The sequence below is a fragment of the Micromys minutus genome, assembly GCF_963924665.1.
Source record: "Micromys minutus genome assembly, chromosome: 30".
NCBI lineage: Eukaryota > Metazoa > Chordata > Mammalia > Rodentia > Muridae > Micromys > Micromys minutus.
In genome coordinates, this window is record NC_137965.1 from 7800165 (window position 1) to 7806928 (window position 6764).

Below are 6764 nucleotides of genomic sequence, written 5' to 3' on the forward strand. Positions count from 1 at the left end.
TTCCATTCCGTTCTGTTGTTGTGTCCTCCTTCCTGCTCCCGCTTCCTCCCACTGCTGCTGCTGCTGCTGCTGCTGCTGCAAGGGCTTGTACCTGATTCTTTCTGAGACATGAATTCTAAGCTCCATGGGCAGTTCTGGAAAGTCATCCAGGCTGGAACACCGACCTCGGGGGGAAAGCTTCAATTGCCTGGAACCTATGGCAGAAAAGAGAACTGACTCCCACAAATTGTTTACACAGACAAACACACACACACACACACACACACACATACACACTACCTTTACAGTCATTCCATTATTCTGTTTTTCTTCCTTCCATTAAGATCTTTTTTTGTCTGTTCTTTTATTTATTCACTTATGAAATACACACACACACACACACACACACACACACACACACGGAGGGGATTTAATTATAGATTTTGAAGATGAGAGAAAAGATGTGGTATTTGTCTTGCTGAGTCTGGCTTATTTGGAGTTTGTTTGTTTTTTGACACAGGATTTCTCTTTGTGGCCCTGAATGTCCTCAAACTCACTATGTAGACCAGGCTGGCCTTAAATTCACGAAGATTTGCCTGTCTCTGCTTTCTGAGTTCTGGCCTGAGTCTGGCTTATTTCATTTAGCATATCAATCTCTGCTGTTACCTATTTTCCAAAAAAAAAAAAAAAAAAAAAAAAATGTCGATTTTTTTTCTTCGTGACTGAATAAAACCCCATTGTGTGTGTGGTATCACATTTTCTTTATCCATTTATCTATCGGTGGACACTGAGGCCGGCGACTTTTCTGGCTATTGTGAACAGTAAAGCAGCAAACGCAGACATTCAAGTAATCATGTTTACTGAGAGTATGTGTTTCACAGTGGCTTAGGTGGAAATGATGATTGATCTTGGCCGTCGACTTGACTGGATGCAGAACCAATAAGAAGACAAGCTGCTGCCGCTTCTGTGAGGCGTTTTCTTGACCAGGTTAGTTAAAGTGACTGTAATGTGGGCAGCACCTTCTAACAAAGCCAGGGCAAAAGAAGATGTAAGAAAGACATTTTTGCCTGCTTGCCTTCACTCTTGCATGCAAATCCATCCACTCTGTTGCTGCTGCTGTTACAGTCCTTTGCTGATACCATAGCCCAGCTTCTTCAGGATGCCTGTGTAGATTACAGTGACTCTCTCCAGGAATACTCCAGGCCTTCAGCACCTGACTACCAGACTGGAACTCCAGAAACAGTCTTATGATCAGACAGCTACTGGATTCTCAGCCTTTCTGCTGTGAAGCAGCCGTGGTTGGATTACTCAGACCATATCATGTCATCCAAGCTAAAAAAAGCCTCTATATTCTATCAGGTTGTTCCTCTAAAGAACCGTGACTAATAGTACACTGGATCAAAAGATGCTTTTACTTTCATTTTTTACAGTGACATTAATGTTGGTGTAGGCTGGTACAGCCTACATCACCACCATCAGTGTGTAAAGCATCGCCCCCACCCCCACATTCTGACAAGGGTGAGGTAGACGATCAAAATAGTTTTACTTTGTGTTCCCATGGCTGAATACTTCCTTCTTCAAACACTTACAGGTCACTTGTATTCAATCTTGGAGAACTCCCAGTTCAACTCCTTAGTCTGTCTCTTTACTGTATAGTTTGCAATTTTGATATTTAATTTCTGCGTCCCTGCTAATTCCATGTCTGACATTCAACTAGCAAATATCATTTTCTCCTGTAGGCTGACTCTTCACTCTGTTGAGATTTTTTTTTGCTGCGTCTCCCCCTTGTACATTTTTTAATTCATTGACAGATCAATATGTGTATGTAATGAATTTTATTCATTGTCCCTCACCATTACCCTCTTATTCTTCTCTTGACAAGTCCTTTATCTTTAAAGAAGAAGGGGAAAAAAACTTTATCTAAGGCGCATTGGGATGAAGGTGTCAGATCCCCGAGAACTGAGCTGCAGACGGCTGTGAGCTGCCATATGGGTGCTGGGAATTGAATCCGTGTCCTCAGGAAGAGCAGCCAGTGCTCTTGACCACGGAGCCGTCACTCTAGTCCCCAACAAACCCTTCCTTACATCCATGTATTTTGTGTGTGTGACCAACTGGATGCAAAGAGGTCACCTGCGTGAGCATGAGTTTACTGATGGAACGTAGGCAACTTGTCAGTGTCTAAGAGAAAGAGAGAGAGAGGAAGGAAGGAAGGAAGGAAGGAAGGAAGCAAGCAAGCAAGCAAGCAAGCAAGCAAGCAAGCAGAAGAGAAAAGAGAAACCCCTTCCTCAGGATTGGAGGGGTCAGAGGGGTTAGGGACACACCATGAGAACATGGCCCACAGAACCAACTGTCTGGAACCCATGGGGACCTGCAGGGATCAGGGATCCTGTAGAGGGTCCCACCTGGGTCCTCTTGTGGGATCTTTTTCCTCTTCCTGGGTTATCTCCTTCAGCCTCGATGGGAGGCCGTGTGTCTGGTCTTACTGTACTGTTATGCCGTGTTGGTTTATGTCCCTGCTCTGTTTTGAAGGGAGGCGGACTGGGAGAGTAAATCTGGGGGAGAGGGGAGGTGGGAGAGAGATACTCGGGGTAGGAGAGGCAGGGGAAAATGGCAAGGATGCAATACATGAGAGAAGAATAGAAAACAAAAAAAAAAAAAAAAAAAAAAAAAAAAACAAAAAAAGAAAGAAAAAGATTCTTTCTCTTGACAACATTAGCTGTCACTACTAGGAGAGGGAGTTTTGTTACAACACTCGTCAACCTCCAGGTCTTAGAACCGTCCCATCTCCACTTCCCAAGTGTTCCCTGAGCTTTGGGAGGGCATGGGTGTATTGTTTGCAGGAGAACTTGCCCCCCTCCCCCTGTTAGTCTTAGGCAGATGAGCACGTCCCCTCCAGCCGGTGGCACCATTTGTAAAGGTTTGAATGGGGCAGTCTTGCTGGAGGAAGTGCATCACTAGGGCTGGGCCTTCAGTCTTGTAGGAACTTCCAGTTTACTCTCTATCGTGTTTGTGGTTGAGAATGTTGGGTTCTCAGCCTCCTACTGTAGATCCCAAGTCTATTGCGTGTGCCATGCCTTTCCTTCCTAACATGATAAATTCTTATCCCTCTGGAACCATGAGCCAAGATAGACCCTTTCTTCCGCAAGTAGCTTCCGGTCATGGTGTTTTTATGACAATCATAGAAAAGCCAGTAATACAGTGGAAAGTGATAGAGATGTCTTGTTTGGGGTCAGCCAATATGGTCTGGGGGGCAAAGGGGAGCAAAGACAAAGATCAAGGGGCTTGGAAGCCCTGTGAGTACGTATTATGAATGATCATACCGGGACCAGCTATCAGGAGGCAGATTGACTTTACTTAGGGTGATTCGAGGCTTATAAAACTTTGGGGGACTGAGAGTAGGGACAACCAGGATGGGCAAAGGCTGAGGGCTTAAGGAACCCAAATGCCTCATTAGCATGGAGAAGCAGTTCAGGAATCTCAAGTGCTAGCTGAACAAGTTCTTATCAGGAGAAAGAAAATTGATCTTGTAATCTAACTAAGGCTAGGTGACATTCCTCAGGTAGAGGTATGTGTTGGGGCTTAGGATTCCCCAGATAAGGTCAGAAAAGAAGCCCCACTAATGAAGGGAGTCCCCCAGTACTCGAGGAGCCCAGAGGCTACCCAGCCAATGGTTGACTTCCACCTTAATTAGAGTTTTTTCACATTGCACTTGGACCAATGATGTGTCTCTATAGTAACCAGTGTGTACTGGATAAAGAACGTCTCTGACGAAGGCTGAGAGCATCACTAACCTATGCATATGAAGGGAAATATTTATAAAAAGTTTATAAAAACAGACATTGTGTCCATAGTAAAGCAATAGTTGTAGATTGTGCCCTGTGACCTCCCAGCTACAGGTTCTTGGCCAGGCTTACAGTTCCAAGCATGAGTTCTTTTTCTATGTAGTGATCCTTAAATCTAATCATAAGGCAGTTGGTTAGAGTCATAATGCCTACACCACTCTCACACCAGCCTTTGATATTTTAGTTGGCCCAGGACACAGCTGAGTAAGGCTGACAATTATCCCCCTGGAAGACTGTGAAAGCCAGCCAGCAGGGGGGAGGCTTCTGGCTGAGTCCCAGCTCAACATTCCTACGGCTTGCGACCAAAGTTTGTAGTATCTTCAGCAATAAGGGTCTTTTCACCAAGTTATTTTGGGCAACCAAGAGTGATATCAATCTCTGTACTGTTTGGGGAATCTTCGGGACCTCCGTACACAACACTTCACTGGGAAGTTGCTGTACAATGGCACCAGGGATTTTGTTGTATAACCTATAGCTTCTGAAAGCATTAACCCCTCCCATGTAGGGTACCTCAACTCAAACCACTTTTCCTTATTAAAATAATGTATGCATTTGGCTATTTTTCCCTATGTGTCTCCATAGAGACTGGAAGACGTCAGATCCCCTGGAAGAGAAGTTGCAGATGGTTGTGAGAGGTCATATAGGTGCTAGGAATTAAACCCGGGTCCTCTAAAAGAGCACCCAGTGCTCTTACCTATTGCGACACATCCTCCTTTGCTTTTCCCCTCCCTAAATCACATATTTTTACTACTCTTATAAAGTAGTAAGTTTCCGTATACCATGTCACACATCTTTTTGTTAGGTATTCCTCCCCAGTCCTCTGCAAACATGCCTGGTCTGGTCTACTGGTCTAATTTTAGGTACTTCCACCTGTTCTTTTGAGCCAAATCATTGGTGATGTTTTATGATGTGTGATTTTTTTTTAATTTTACTCATTTGACCTTTTCAAATATTTCTTCAAAATCTCAGTTACCCTGCTCTTTTATGTGGCCTGATTGTTTTCATACCCGAGACTATAACAGCATACTGGAGACTCTGTAACACAGAAAGGAATGAGGTTTGTTAAGCTAATAGATATGGAAGCTGGAATACAAGATTGAGCAGCCTCAAATCTTACCTTTTGGTGAAAGCCTGCTGTTCCATGCCTAGTAGACAAAAGATATATATATATATATGTATATATATATATATATGATATATATATATATATATATGTATATATATATATATATATATATGTATATGTATATACACACACACAAACCTATTTTCTGGATTAGTGATAACCAATTCAGTCTCAAAAAAAAAAAAAAGTGAACTCATCTGTGCATGAAAAACATGGGTCTGACCACAGCGGTTCTACCCTCGTGACTTAAACATGTCCAACCAGCCCACCTCCTTGATACTGCTTCATGGATACCAAGCCTGAACATGAATTTTGGTGGAGTGTGATAAACTGAGCTCTTAGCGTGAATGATCTGGGGGAACCCGAGGTCTGAAAAGGTTGAGCAAGGAAAATGAGGGTCGAGGGTGGGTAATGCCAATTCCCCAGAAGTCATGGATGATTGACTGTTAATTTCAGTGTCAGACGTGGGGGTCCTCACGAGGAGCTGTTGTCTAGAAAGGCCCCAGAAGCCTGAAAACAATACAGGCCAGTGACATTCTTCTTGGTGGCCCACCAGAACCGTACAGTGAGAAACGTTGAACTTGGTTGCAGAACAGAGTGCTCTTTCCCATCTTTGCACCTATGTACTTGCAGGGCAGGATGTTCCCAGTGCAAAAATCATGGCCCAACTGATTTCTGACTCCACAAGAGGTAGTTCCTGCCTGACACTTTGAATTTGGTCAAAGGCCTATGACAGGGAAGTCATGGTCACTAGGAAACCGATACTTTTGTTTTACTAAGTCACAGCAGTTACTGATGGGGGAGGGGCTCAGAGGGCTCTGTCCAGTCAAGATTCCTGGGGAGAAAGTCACTGTACCCAGTGATGAGCCACAGGTGAGTTACTGATGCTCCAGGGAATAGCTCCATGGCCAGATGTGTGGCCAGTTAAACCCAGTGCGTGACAGAAAAAAAAAAAAAAAAACCAAAAAAAAAACAAAAGTAAACCAAAGGAAGGTGGGATGGGGATGACCCGGTGTGGGGATGAAGAGTGTGGGGGTAGATGTGAGGGTGATCGTGTGTGTGTGTGTGTGTGTGTGTGTGTGTGTGTGTGTGTGTGTGTGTGTGAAGTTGTCAAAGAATAAATTAATTTAAAAAGAAGAGATAATGAAAGTGAACGTCTAAGGTCTGGTCACTGACCAGCACACCTGGCAGAGAGCCCAGGAAGGCTCTGCCATGAGACAGCTCGGGAGAGATAATTTAATGACAGTACAACTCCGGTGCCGTGTAGAGAGAATGTGGCAGAACTCCATGCAGAAGTGATTTCTACTCCATGCAGAAGTGATTTCTTTCGGTTTTTTTTTTTAAGTATCTTTTATTCCAACCATATAAAAAGCTTATCAGAAAATTTGGTGGGGTGGGGAGGGATGAGGTAGGGTGGGATGGGAAGGGGTGGGGAGGGGTTGGGAGGGGTGGGGAGGAGTGGGGTGGGACTAGAGCACAGATTGGTAATAGTGTGCGCTTTGCACACACTCTCTCTCTCTCTCTCTCACACACACACACAATGTAAATTTTCCCTATTCACAATTCACACCATCTTTGAATTAAATAAACAGCGGCAAGGCCATTCCTCATGGGGGAGTGAAAGCTTAGCCCAGTGGAGATGCAGGAGGGCCCTGACCTGTACTTACTAACTGGGAACGAAGCTGGATTTTGAGGCACGCGTTTCATCTTGGTGACAAGTGTCTCTCAAGCAGCCATCAGAAAATCCCCAGAAGGGGGTGGGCAATACAGGGAATGTCACCCCCAGGTGAGAAGGAGATATTCAGCCTCCACGTGAC